Source organism: Aotus nancymaae, unplaced genomic scaffold, assembly GCF_030222135.1.
Source record: "Aotus nancymaae isolate 86718 unplaced genomic scaffold, 86718_ANA_hifiasm-v0.15.2.pri h1tg000077l, whole genome shotgun sequence".
Lineage (NCBI taxonomy): Eukaryota > Metazoa > Chordata > Mammalia > Primates > Aotidae > Aotus > Aotus nancymaae.
In genome coordinates, this window is record NW_026988492.1 from 1,326,538 (window position 1) to 1,341,383 (window position 14,846).

At 44.1% G+C, this 14,846-nt stretch overlaps 1 protein-coding gene and 1 pseudogene across 1 annotated transcript in view; one reads left to right on the forward strand and one right to left on the reverse strand.

The window, feature by feature from the left end:
* The window catches only part of CCNY (cyclin Y), a 268,565-nt gene extending 255,337 nt beyond the window's left edge, over positions 1–13,228 (reverse strand). The window contains exons 1-2 of the mRNA XM_064368452.1: positions 13,121–13,228; positions 10,975–11,081 (exon numbers count right to left, since the gene is read on the reverse strand). The gene's annotated coding sequence lies outside the window, so the exon portion shown is untranslated. The remainder of the gene's footprint in view (positions 1–10,974; positions 11,082–13,120) is intronic.
* LOC135271420 (U6 spliceosomal RNA) lies at positions 10,550–10,643 on the forward strand (annotated as a pseudogene).
* Positions 13,229–14,846: the final 1,618 nt, after the last annotated feature.

Consider the following 14,846-nt stretch of genomic DNA (forward strand, 5'->3'; position numbering starts at 1 on the left):
AAGAGCAAATGATTTTCTGAGACAATGGGATGTCTCAGGGTCCCCCCTTTTGTTTAAGTATGTTATTTGATTATGCATAAAATTTCTTTGAGAAGAGCCCACATTTTCTTTTCTAGATAAAAAAAAAAAAAACAAACTAGGACTGGGGCTGGGTGCAGTGGCTCAAGACTGTAATGCCAGCACTTTGGAAGGTCGAGGCGGGTGAATCACTTGAGGCCAGGAGTTCAAGACCAGCCTGGCCAACATGGCCAAACCCCATCTCTACTAAAAAAAAAAAAAAATTACAAAAAATTACCCAGGTGTGGTGGCACGCGTCTGTAATCCCAGCTACTTAGAAGGCTGAGGCAGGAGAATTGCTTGAACCCAGGATGTGGAGGTTGCAGTGAGCCAAGATCATGCCACTGCACTCCAGTCTGGGTGATAGAGCAAGAATCTGCCTAAAAAAAGAAAAAAAAAAACCCTAGGACTGGGTGTGGTTGCTTGTGCTGATAATCCCAGCACTTTGTGAAGCTTGAGCCCAGGAGTTCAAGACCAGCTTGGACAACGTAGTGAAATCCTATCTCTAAAATTAAAAAAATTTAAAAACCAGCCAAGCATGGTGGTGCACTCCTGTAGTCCTAGCTACTCAAGAGGCTGAGGTGGGAGGATCATTTGAACCCAGTAAGTCAAGGCCACAGTGAATAAATAAGGCTGAAAATAAAACCCCACCCAAGGAAACTTAACAAGATTTGAAGCCATAATTTCAAACAAACGCCTGGACAAAGGAGTCTGACAAGATGATCAAGTAGGAAGCACCAAGAATTGGCCTCCCTATCTAGACAGCAATCGCCAGGCAGAATCTCTTTGCCGTAACTATTTTAGAACTCTGGAATCTATTGAAGACTTGCCACTTTCAGCGGAAGACTCTGATGGTAAATTGTGGTTAATTTTGGTCAACTTCAGCTCTTGGTGCAATAGCAGCTACCCTTTTCCTCACCACCTTTCCCACAGCAGGCAGCGGCACGTGTGTTTCTTTTTTTCTGAGATGGAGTCTTTCACTGTTGCCCAGGCTGGAGTGCAATGGTGCGGTTTTGGCTCCCTGCAACCTCCACCTCCTGAGTTCAAGCGATTCTCCTGCCTCAGCCTCCCGAGTAGCTGGGACTACAGGCACCCACCACAACGCCCGGATAAGCTTTGTATTTTTAGTAGAGACGGGGTTTAACTATGTTGTCCAGGCTGGGGTCGAACTCCTGACCTCACGAGCCGCCCGCTTCGGACTCCCAAAGCGCTGGGATTACAGGCGTGAGCCACTGCACCTGGCCCCATGTTATTAGATATGAATGCCCAGCTCTCAACAACAAGGCATAAAAAAAAAAAAAGACAGCAATGACTGGACCATTGAAAGGAAAAAAACAAGAGACTGAGACTTAATGTTTAAAGACTTTAAAACTACTGTCTTAAAGATACTCAAAGAACTAAAGGAAGGTATAACAATGTATGAACAAATTAGAACTATCAATGATGAAACAGAAAATCTAAGCCAGGAGCAGTGGCTCGCATCTGTAATCCCAGCACTTTGAGAGGCCAAGGTGAGTGAATTGCATTAGCCCAGGAATTTGACACCAGTGTGGGAGCATGGCAAAATGCTGTCTCTACAAAAAATTTAAAAATTAGTCAGGCATGGTGGCACATGCCAGTACTCCCAGCTACTAAGGAGGCTGGGACAGGAGGTCAACAGTTTGCTTGAGCCTGAGAGGCTGAGGCTACAGTGAGCCATAATCGTGCCACTGCACTCCAACCTGGGCAACAGAGTGAGACCCTGTCAAAGATGAACAGATGGCAGGCAGGCAGGAAGGAAGGAAGGAAGGAAGGGAAGGAGAGAGGGAGGGAGGGAGGGAGGGAGGAAATATCTAAACAAAAACTTCTGGAGCTGAAAAGCACAATAAAATGAAAAATTCGGCCAGGCATGGTGGCTCAGGCCTGTAATCCCAGCACTTTGGGAGGCTGAGATGGCTGTATAACAAAGTCAAGAGTTCGAGACCATCCTGGCCAACATGGTGAAACCCCATGTCTACTAAAAATACAAAAATTAGCTGGGCATGGTGGTGCCTGCCTATAATCCCAGCTACTCGGGAGGCTGAGGCAGGAGAATCTCTTGAACACAGGAGGCAGAGGTTGCAGTGAGCTGAGATCGTGCCACTTAACTCCACCCTGGGCCACAAAGTAAGACTCCATCTCAAAAAAAAAAAATTGTGGTAAAATGAAAAATTGACTAGAGGAATTCAAAGACAGATTTGAGCAGGCAGAAGAAAGAGTCAATGGAAATTACTGAGTCTAAGGAACAGAAGGAAAGAAGATGGAAGAAAAGTAAACAGAATCTCAGGGACTTGTGGGACATCAAGTGGACCAACATACGTATTGTCAAAGTCTAATAAACTCCAAGTAAGATAAACTCAAAGACCCACATCAAGACACATTATAATCAGACTTTTGAAAGACAAAGAGAAAACCTTTTTTTTTTTTTTTTTTGAGACGGAGTTTCGCTCTTGTTACCCAGGCTGGAGTGCAATGGCGTGATCTCGGCGCACCGCAACCTCCGCCTCCTGGGTTCAGGCAATTCTCCTGCCTCAGCCTCCTGACTAGCTGGGATTACAGGCATGTGCCACCATACCCAGCTAATTTTTGTATTTTTAGTAGAGACGGGGTTTCACCATGTTGACCAGGATGGTCTCGATCTCTTGACCTCGTGATCCACCCGCCTCGGCCTCCCAAAGTGCTGGGATTATAGGCGTGAGCCACCGCACCCGGCCAGAGAAAATCTTGAGAGCAGCAAGAGGGAAGTGGTTCATTACATACAAGGGTCTCTCAATAAGACTGTCAGCACATTTCTCCCAGAAACTCTGCAGGCCAGAAGACAGTGGGCCAATGTATTCAAAGTGCTAAAAGAAAAACCAACAACAAGAATCCTGTATTTGGCATAATAGTTCTTCACAAGTGAGGGAGAAATTAAGATATTCCCAGATAAAAAATGAGGGAGAGCCGGGTGTGCTGGTGTGTGCCTGTGATCCTGGTTGCTCAGGAGACTGAGGTAAGAGGATCACTTGAGCCCAGGAGTCTGAAACCAGCCTCAGAAACATAGTGAGAGCCTGTCTAAAAAAAAAAAAAGAAAAGAAAGAGAGAGAGAAAGCAAGAAAACAAGAAAGAAGAGAGAATTACCACTGACCTGCCCTGCAATAAATGCTTGAGAGAGTCATACAATGTGAAATGAAAGGACGCTAGACAGTAACTGGAATGCATATGGTGAAACAAAGATTTCAATAAAGGTAAATACGTGGGCCATTACAAAAGGTGGTATTTGTAAGGGTTGTTAGGTTCTTGCCGAGTTTAAAATGAAGAAACTGAGGCCAGCATGAGAAGATCCAATGCAAAGAATTTATTCGGCTCCTGGACGAGGTTCTGAGGTCCGACGGTAGGGGGGGCCAGAGAAGTCACACAGACTCCTCTCAGACGTCGGGTTTCATAGGGAGTGGAGGAGTTTGATTGGTTGTGGGAGAGCAGGGTGTGGGCAAAGCAAGCAGGGTTTGAATGCTATTGGGTAGTTTTACAAGACTCGACTGCTATTAGGTAGATTTACAAGACTCGACTGCTATTGGGTTGATACAAGACTCGACTGCTATTGGGTAGATTTACAAGACTCAACTGCTATCGGGTAGAGTTACAAGACCTCGTTTGCATACAAGACTTGACTGCTATTGGGTAGAGCTACAAGACCTCGTTTGCATACAAGACTCAACTGCTATTGGGTAGAGCTACAAGACCTCATTTGCATACAAGACTCAACTGCTATTGGGTAGAGCTACAAGACTTCATTTGCATACAAGACTTGACTGCTATTGGGTAGAGTTACAAGACTTAGTTTGCATTTTGGCAGGGTTCTTTAAGGGAGGGCTAGGCTGTGCGAGGGGAGGTGGACGTGTCCAAGTTCCCGGGGAGGGGAGGTGTCTGAGCTCCCAGCGAGGCGACCGGCCTTACAGTATTGTTGTAACAAGGGTTTTTAACTTCACTTTTTGTTTTCTATGTGATAGACTATCTGATAGTCTCTTAAGAGACTAATACATTTTTTTAAAATTAGTCAAAAAGTTAGTATTATTATAATTTTGGGTTGTAATTCCACATTTTGTTTTTTTACTTTTAATTTAAGACACAAATGCGCTTAAAATAATTATTAGTTTATGGCTTGGGGCAGCACACTATAAACGTAATTTTGTGACATCAACAATCAAGCTAGGGTACAGAGCTATAAAGGAGCGGAATTTTTGTATGTTATTTAAGTTAAAGTGGTATAAAACCAAATTAGAATTTTATAACTTTAGGAAGTTAAATGTGATCTCCATGGTAACCACAGAAAAAACAGCTGTAGATATACACACGACAAAATGAGAAATTAACTTAAATGTTCCACTATAAAAAATCAAGTAAACACAAAAGATAGTAAGGCAGGAAGCATGGAACAAAAAAGTTATAAGGCATATCGAAAAAAATAGCGAAATGACAGAAAACCCATCTTATCAGTAATCTCTTTAAATGTAAATGAATTGAACTCTCCAATCAAAGACCGGAAATTAGCAGAACAGATAAAGCACCTGACCCACTTATCTGCTACCTTCAGGTGATTTTTATTAGATCTAAAGACACAATTCATTGGAAGTGAAAAATGGAAAAAGATATTCCATGCAAATGGCAATTAAAATAGGCCAGGAATGGCTATACTAATATTAGACAAAATAGACTTTAAAGTTTTAAAAGTTACAGTTGACAAAGAAAGACATTATAGATTAATAAAAAGGTTCGATACAGCAAGAAGATATAATAATTATATGGCTGGGGGCAGTGGCTTACGCCTGTAATTCCAGTATTTTGGGAGGCTGAGGTGGGCAAATCACTTGAGCCCAGTAGTTCAAGACCAGCCTGGGCAACATGGCAAAATCCCATCTCTACAAAAAAATTTTTAAATTAGCTAGGCATGGTGGCACGTGCATGTGGTCCCACCTACTCAGGAGGCTGAGGTGGAAAGATCACTTGAGCCCAGGAGATTGAAGCCACAGTGAGCCGTAATCATGCCACTTTACTCCAGCCTGGGCAACAGAGAGAGAACTTGTCTCAAAATTATAAACATTTGCTGGGCACAGTGGCTCATGCCTGTAATCACAGCACTTTGGGAGGCCGAGGCACGTGGATCACCTGAGGTCAGGAGTTCAAGACCAGCCTGACCAATATGGCAAAACCCTGTCTCTACTAAAACAATACAAAAATTAGCCAGGCATGGTGGTGCACACCTGTAGTCCCAGCTACTCGGGAGGCTGAGACAGGAGAATCACTTGAACCTGGGAGGCAGAGGTTGCAGAGAGCTGAGATCATGCCACTTCACTCCAACGTGGGTGACAGAGCAGTACTCTGTCTCAAAAAAAAAAAAAGTATATATATATATATAAATATCTATGCACTTCACAGACCATCAAAATATGTAAAGCACAAACTAATAGAATTGAAGGGAGAAATAAACAGTTCTATAATAACAGCTGTAGACTTCAGTGCCCCACTGTCAATATTGGATAGAGCAATCGGACAGAAGGTAAGTAAGGAAATAGACGATTTAACAAAATAAAGCAACTCTATGTCTATTAGACACACACACACAGAACACTCTACCCAACAACAGGATATGCATTCTTAAGTGTACAGGGAACATTTTCCAGGGTAGACCCTATGTTAGACCACAACCCAACCGAAGACTTTTTAAAATAGTCATACAGTGTATGTTCTCTGACCGCAACAGAATAAAGGTAGAAATCAATAACAGAAGCAAAACTGGAAAATTCACAGAAATCAAACAACATATCTTTTTGTTTGTCTGTTTGTTTTGAGACAAGGTCTTTCGCCCAGGCTAGAGCGCAGTGGCACAATCACGGCTCATCGCAGCCTTACCCTCCCTCGGGGCTCAGGTGATCCTCCCACCTGTAGCTCGGACCACAGGCACAGGCCACCATGTCTGGCTAATTTTTGAATTTATTTTTGTAGAGACAGAGTCTTGCCTTGTTGTCCAGGTTGGTCTTGAACTCCTGGGCTCAAGCAATCCACTGGCCTCCCAAGTGCTGAGACTACGGGCATGAGTCACCGCACCCAGCCTAATTTTTTTTTTTTTTGAGACGGAGTTTCGCTCTTGTTACCCAGGCTGGAGTGCAATGGCGTGATCTCGGCTCACCGCAACCTCCATCTCCTGGGTTCAAGCAATTCTCCTGCCTCAGCCTCCCGAGTAGCTGGGACTACAGACGTGCGCCACCATGCCCAGCTAATTTTTGTATTTTTCAGTAGAGATGGGGTTTCACCTTGTTGACCAGGATGGTCTCGATCTCTTGACCTCGTGATCCACCCACCTCGGCCTCCCAAAGTGCTGGGATTACAGGCATGAGCCACCGCGCCCGGCCCCCAGCCTAATTATTTTATCATCAAATTAGAGACAATGAATTATATGCTAAAGAAAAAAAAATAACATAGAGTAGGTCAGCATTACCAGACTAAGCATTCTTCACAATACTCTCAACTCACAGGAAGGCAACCGGTCAGAAAAATTAGGAAATTTCAGAAAGAATATCTCATGACAGCATAATTTTTTTTCACTAAAACAGAAAATTAAAACGAAGCTGCAACCCAAATAAATTTCAAATGGCTCATTTGTTAGGCAAACAAACACATTTACTGATGGTGAGTTAATTAAATCATATTTAATTCCAGCAGCCAAAGAAATGTGTTCAGAGAAAATAAACTGGTTTGACTATTCACTTTTGGGTAAAAACAGTTGCTCAAACAGTTGAGGATATTGAGAGCAACATCAATAGCCAATTTTAAAACAAGGCAAATGATTTTGAGTGATTTTCTTCGGCTTTTAATGACTCAACAGATATTTCCAACACTATTCAGGTGTTATTTATTCAAGCAGTCAACGCCTGGTCTGAAGTCACTGAGTGTTAGCCTCTATGAATGGTCTGCATGGAACAAATCTGAGAATATTTTCAGGGAACTCGAGAAAACACCAAGTCAGTACAACCTCAAGTGGAATCCACTAACGTGCTGAAATGGATAGTGATAAAAATGTATCCAGACGCCAGGTGTGGTGGCTCATGCCTGTAATCCCAATGCTTTAGGAGGCTGAGGTAGGAGGATCGCTTAAAGTCAGGAGTTCAAGACCAGCCTAGGCAACATAGAGTCCCCCGGCATCTCTACAAAAAATACAAAAATCAGCCAGCATGCTGGCACATGCCTGTAGTCACAGCTACACAGGAGGCTTAGGGTGGGAGGCTCGCTTGAGCCCAGGAGTTGGATACTGCAGTGAGCTGTGATAGCACACCTGCACTCCAACCTAGATGACAGAGTGAGACCTCACCCCCAATAAAGTACATGGAGAAGACAAAGGCTTAGTTCAACAAACCTACAAAAAAATTTTTTTTTAATTCAAGATGTTTCTGCAAGTTCTCACTCATAGGCGAGCATTGAACAATGAGAACACATGGGCACAGGGAGGGGAACATCACACACTGGGTTCTGTTGGGGGGTAGGGGCTTAGGGGAGGGACAGTGGGGGGCGGGGAGGTTGGGGAGGGATAACACTGGGAGAAATGCCTGATGTAGGTGACGGGGGATGGACGCAGCAAACCACATGGCATGTGTGTACCTATGCAACAATCCTGCACGATCTCCACATGCACCCCAGACCTTAAAGTACCAAAAAAAAAAAAAAAAAGCCACATTGAAAAAAAAAATTCAAGGTGTTTAAAGACTTCTTTGTATTCACTGTACTAGTCATCAGCAGGTACATATGTGAAAAATATTTGACTCTATGACGTGTTATTCAACCAATGTGTCAACAGCGAGCTTCATTTGTTCTCGTGGACTTACTAATGTTCAGTCCTGTGAATTTTTGTCATAAAAAGAAGCAAGTCTCCTCATTTGCCCTATCACACAGCAGTTCAATGGTTTTGCAGTGGTAAAATTGCATGTAGGGCTTTTTTTTTTTTTTTGAGACGGAGTTTCGCTCTTGTTACCCAGGCTGGAGTGCAACGGCGCGATCTCGGCTCACCACAACCCCTACCTCCCAGGTTCAGGCAATTCTCCTGCCTCAGCCTCCTGAGTAGCTGGGATTACAGGCACGCGCCACCATGCCCAGCTAATTTTTTGTATTTTTAGTAGAGACGGAGTTTCACTGTGTTGGCCAGGATGGTCTCGATTTCTTGACCTCGTGATCCACCCGCCTCGGCCTCCCAAAGTGCTGGGATTACAGGCGTGAGCCACCGCACCCGGCCCGTACGTAGGGCTTTTTAAAGCTGATAGTTAAGATTCAAATTTTTCTAAATGAGGACTTTCTGTTACCACTACAACTCTGAATGGCTTTGGGAATTAGCTTCTGCTGCAGACTTGATAATGTTTCTTGATGAATTAAGCCTAAAACTACAAGATGAAACAGAGCTTGTATAGGAAACTTCTATTCAGTAAAGCCCTTTGGATGACAACGATGTTGTTGGAATCATAAGCAATATCAAGCTACTTTTTCCACTCCTTCTGCTGTCAAAAATTAAAACAAGAAGCAAGATCTCCATCCTGTACAAATTTGCAGAGAATATCTTTTTCAATGCTGTTCCAGCAATATTTGTCATACTTCAATGCAAGTACAAAGGATATTCTCATATTTCAAAGCCCATTTTACTGTGCTGTTGAGAAGTTTCTACAGAACCTTCGAGGGGAAGTAATTAATGTGCAGTGCAGTAATACGCTAAAAGGCAAATACCAAAGAAAGAATATAATAAAATTCTGTAAATGCCCTCAAGCGATGAATATAGACAATTAAAATCTTATGCTTTGGATGTCGGTGTTCAGTAGTATCCTATTTGTGTGAAAGCAACATTTCCTTGTTTTGTAAGTCCCTATATAATACCTCAGTTGTCCTGTTAGCCTACAAAACCCATGAATATTCATCATCTTGTTTGCAGAAAATAGAAAAGCCCCTCATCTAGAGGGCCGTAGGTGTCTGAAAGTTGCAGAGAAATGTCATTAAAAGTGGCGTTAAAGGCTGGGCACAGTGGCTCACGCCTGTAATCCTGGCACTTTGGGAAGGTGAAGCAGGTGGGTCACTTGCACCCAGAGGTTCGAGACCAGCCTGTGCAACATAACCAAACTCTATCTCTACGAAAAATGCAAAAATTAACCGGGAGTGGTGGCTCGTGCCTGTAGTCCCAGCTACTTGGAAGGCTGAGGTGGGAGGATCTCTTAAGCCCATGAGATCAAGGCCACAGTGAGCTGTGATTGCACCACTGTCTTTCAGCACACATGACAGAGCAAGAGCTGTCTCAAAAAAAAAAAAAAAAAGGCCGGGCGAGGTGGCTCATGCCTGTAATCCCAGAACTTTGGGAGGCTGAGGTGGGTAGATCACCTGAGGTCAGGAGTTCAAGACCAGCCTGGCCAACAGGGTGAACCCCTGTCTCTAAAAAAAAAAAGTGACATTGAAGGATTCTTGCTAGGGAAAGTCTGGTTAAGTATGCAATCTAATTATTCCAATTTAGAAAACAAAACCTTATCTGCAGCCATGTTACTTTAATAAAAAATAGAAGTGGACCTGAATCTACTTCTTTCTACTACTATAAACCTAACATGAGCAATTTAGTTTCAGCAAACAACACCATCTGTCTCTCATCAGCACTGCCAATTTTAATTTTTATTAGTTTTATAGTTTTGTTTGTATTTCATTTGTACATCTTGTATTGGATTCAGACACCAATAACACTAAGGATTTAATATTATATTTGCTCATATATATGAGCAAATTATACTAAAATAAAAATTATAATTATATAATATAATTATATTATATTATATATAATGAATATATTATATATGAATGAATATATTATATTATATATTATATATAATGAAATATATATAATTATATAATTATAATTTCATTATAATATAATTCCATTACATTATATTAAAAATAGTCTTTATATTCAGCCAGGTGCAGTGGCTCACGCCTGTAATATCAGCACTTTGGGAAGCCAAGGAGGGCAGATCACGAGGTCAGGAGTTTGAGATCAGCCAGACTAAAGGGGTGAACTTTAGTTCTACTAAACCGGTTCTAGAACCGGTTTCTACTAAAAATACAAAAATTAGCCGAGTGTGGTGGCACGCATCTGTAATCCCAGCTACTCAGGAGGCTGAGGCAGGAGAATCATTTGAACTCAGGAGGCGGAGGTTGCAGTGAGCCGAGATCACGCCACTGCACTCCAGCCTGGGTGACAGAGGGAGACTTCATCTCAAAAAAAAATAGTCTTTATCTATTTTTGTCAGGATGAGGTCTCACTATATTGCCTGGGCTGGTCTCAAATTCCCCAGCTAAAGCAACCCTCCTGCCTCCACCTCCCAAAATGCTGGGATTTCAGGTGTGAGTTACCGCACCTGGTCAAAAAATAGTCTCAAGTCACCACCCTAAGGTGGACATTTATTTTTCTTTATAAGGGTCCAGTTAAATACTCGAATTTGAATTGGAATGATACAGAGAAGATTAGCATGGCCCTGGACAAGGATGACATGCAAATTCATGAAGAGTTCCATGTTTTAATAAAATCTTGAGCGGCTGTTCACCTCAAAAATCCATCCATCGATCAATCAATACTGGATTTTGATAAAACATTGCCTGAAGTTGAACATCCCCCAAGATCAGAGCAATTGTCTCAATCGGGTGTTGGATGTGAAAATGGATGCGAAGCCCCAAATCTTCCAGATGTATTTGCATTTACTGAAAAGGAACCTTATGAATACACATAAATCTGTTACTTCAAGAAGTGTGAAAGAGCTAAGTGCAGTACTTCTCAAGTGGTCACGGAAATGACGGAGTGTCTGGAAGAGGCTCTATTAGGCAGAATTGACCTGGACAGTGCTCTGGGCTTACCTCTTCAGATGCAGCAGTTCTCAGACTGAACGTGCACAGAATTACCTGGAGAGCTTGTTTAACAGAGATTCTCAAACTTCTTTTCCAAAGATTTTCACCCAGCAGTTCTAGAATGAGACCCAGGGGTGTGTGTTTATAGCAAACATCTCAGAAGATTCTGACACTGAGGATACATGGAGCACCATATTTTGAGAAAAAATGCTTTCATGACTCCTGATTTTCATGGCTCCATTCTGTCACTGATTGATTGATTGAGATGGAGTCTTGCTCCGTTCCCAGGCTGGAGTGCAGTGGTGCGATCTTGGCTCACTACAACCTCCGCCTTCTGGGTTTAAGCGATTCTCCTGCCTCAATTGAGTAGGTGGGATTACAGGCACCCACCACCATGCCCGGCTAATTTTTGTATTTTTGTAGAGACTATGTTAGCCAAGCTGATCTTGAACTCCTGACCCTAGGTGATCCACCCGCCTCAGCCTCCCAAAGTGCTGAGATTACAGGTGTGAGCCACCCCACCTGGGCTGTCCTTCACTTTAGATCCCAGATCTTTTTCTTTTTCTTTTTTTTTTTGAGATGGAGTCTCACCCTATCACCCAGGCTGGAGTGCAATGGCACAATCTCAGCTCACTGCAACCTCCACCCCTGGGTTCAAGCAATTCTCCTGCCTCTCAGCTCCTGAGTAGCTGGGATTACAGGCACGTGCCACCACACCCAGCTGATTTTTTTTTTTTTTTTTGTATCTTTAGTAGAGATGGGGTTTCACCATGTTGGCCAGGCTGGTCTCAAACTACTGACTTTGTGATCTACCTGCCTCGGCCTTCCAAAGTGCTGGGATTACAGGCATGAACCACCACACCCAGCCGATCTCAGATCTTTTTCCAAGCTGCAAGGTTGTTTTTTCTGCAAGGATTCCCTACTGCACCAGTTTAGAAGATATCAGTGCCTTGGGCTATTTTGTTTGTAACTACCTAGAAGTCATTTTCTTGCTTTCAGGTTTAAAGATTCAAATACCAAATAAGTCAAGTTTCAGTTGAAAACTAAAATGTGACTAAGACTCATACTCTAGCATTCTCGTTATTTTTTTAAAGTCTTAAACAACATAAACAATCTACACGGTCTTACATTTAGCAATTTTCTGAAATCTCCACTGAAGTTTCAGACATACACAGAAAGCCCTTGCTTCATTGCTTGAAAAACAGATGCATACCATCATTGTTGGCCAAAATTATTACTACAGCCCACGCTTAATGGTTAATATTGATATAAAACCTCTACCCCTCAATATTAGTTCCAATGTAAGGCATCAAAAACCTAGTGTCAGCCGTGCCTCACACCTGTAACCCCAGCCCTTTGGGAGGCCGAGGCAGGAGGATCGCTTGAGCTCAGGAGTTCGAGACCAGCCTGGGCAACGTGATAAGCCCCTGCCATCTCTACTAAAAATCAAAAAAAATTAGGCAGGAGTGGTGGCCTACGCCTGTTGGGGCTGAAGTGGGAGAACCACTTGAGCCTGGGAGGCGGAGTTTGCAGTGAGCCAATATCATGCCACTGCACTCCAGCCTGGAAAACAGAGTGAGACCCTGTCATCAGCCCAAACAAAACAAACCTAGTGTCACTAAAAAAGACTTTAAATAAGTGTAAAATTCAGGCCACTTCCTAAGCAAACATTGCTGAGGAAACCAAAGTGTTAACCTAATTTTCTTTTTCTTTTTTTTTGAGACAGAGTTTCACTCTTGTTGCCTAGGTTGGAATGCAATGGTGTGATCTCAGCTCACTGCAGCCTCCACCTCTCAGATTCAAGTGATTCTTCTGCCTCGGCCTCCCAAGTAGCTGGGATTACAGGCATGCACCACCACGCCCAGCTAAATTTTTTTGCATTTTAAGTAGAGATGGGGTTTCGCCATGTTAGCCAGGCTGGTTTTGAACTTCTGACCTCAGGTAACCTGCCCACCTCGGCCTCCCAAAGGGCTGGGATTACAGGCGTGAGCCACTGTGCCCGACTCCTAGTCTGATTTTCAAAGGGTATGTTCCTCCACTGCCGGTCCCCACAACCCACTGCCTGGTAAAACAGAAAGCATTTATTAGAAACAAAAAGTCTTTCTAAGATGGAAAATAATTTTTAGCACTGGGAAACCACAGGGTCAAAGCTCACCTGGTAGCAGAAAGCTCTGGGCGGTGACTTCTAGCCTCAGTTCAGCTCCTGATGTTGGTGTGACTGGAGGACACGTGGGTTCACTGCCCGGTTTCCTTGCTGTGAGCCTAGAAGAGCAAGCACCTTGCTTTACCAAGGAACCCGGAGTGTGGCACGTAAGTGATGGTGAGGTAACAGCCTTGCTGTTTGTGACACTTCCTGCACCCTTCTGATGGCCCTGCCATTTGGATTATTCACCACGTGTTTATTCTCAATCCTTCCATCCCTCCCTCTCCCTCTCCCCCTCCTTCCCTCCCTCCCTCCCTCCTTCCCTCCTTCCCTCCTTCCCTCCTTCCCTCCTTCCCTCCTTCCCTCCTTCCTTTCTTCCTTTCTTTTCTTTTCTTTTTTTGAGACAGGGTCTCACTCTGTCTGGCACCCAGGCTGGAGTGCAGTGGTGCAATCCTAGCTGACTGCAGCCTCAAACTCCTGGGCTCAAGTGATCCTCCCGCCTCAGCCTTCCCAGCTAGCTGGGACTACAGGTGTGCGCCACATGTCTGGCTAACTTTCAAATATTTTGTAGACACAGGGTCTCACTATGTTGGTCTTGAACTGCTGGGCTCCAGCGATCCTCCCACCTTGGCCTTCCAGAGTGCTGGGATTACACACATGAGCCACTGTGCCTGGCCCTATTCTCAATTTCAACACCTTCTCTCAATCGAGTCCTGTTCCCTGACCTCCCAAGTCTCTGCTAGTGCACCCCCCCGCCAACCCCCCTGCCAACCCCCCCGCTGTTCCCAAACGTGACTCCTAACTCCCAGCCTCCCTCCTCCCCTAGTGTTCTCAGGCCTGGCTCCTGTCGCACAGAACTCACCTTCATCCCTCTGCCTGTGCTGTCCCTGGACAAGCCCCCCAGCCAGGCAGCTCTCAACCCGTGGGCCTCAGTGTGGTCTTCCCGGTACGAGGCTCACATCTCCCCTGACTCCCACCCACCCCTCCTTCCCTCCCAGGTGCACATGCACACACTGTAATAATGCCCCTTCTGTGTCATCACGAGGTCATGGCCTCCCCTAACTTCCCTCGGGCTCCTGGTGCTCTCTGCAGGGTGCACCGTCTCCTCGCTCTCCACCCCCATGGTACTTAGAGGTTAGACTTGGCATTCTTCAATGGTTTGGTCTGTCAATTTGGGTGGAAGAAAGATGAGTTGAATGGAGAAAGGACACAACTTCAGAAAACCTAGAATACCCTGAAAATCCTGACTTTTATCCTCACCCTCAAGGATCCTATTTCATAGATGTCTAAAGATCAACCCAAGGTTTTTCCTTGCTAAATAGATTCCTTCTTTTCTTTTTTCTACTTGCAATGGCATTTCGCTCTGTCACCCAGGCTGGAGTGCAGTGGTGCGATCTCAGCTCACGGCAACCTCCACTTCCCAGGTTCAAGTGATTTTCCTGCCTCAGCCTCAAGAGTAGCTGGGATGACAGGCATGTGCCACCACGCCCGGCTAATTTTTGCATTTGCTGAGTAGTGATTTACTTCCAATTATGTGGTCAATTTTACAGTAGGTGCAGTGCGGTGCTGAGAAGAATGTATATTCTGTGGATTTGGGGTGGAGACCTCTGTAGATGTCTATTAGGTCTGCTTGGTCCAGATCTGAGTTCAAGTCCTGGATATCCTTGTTAATTTTCTGTCTTGTTCTGACAGTGGAGTGTTAAAGTCTCCCACTATTACTGTGTGGGAGTCTAAGTCT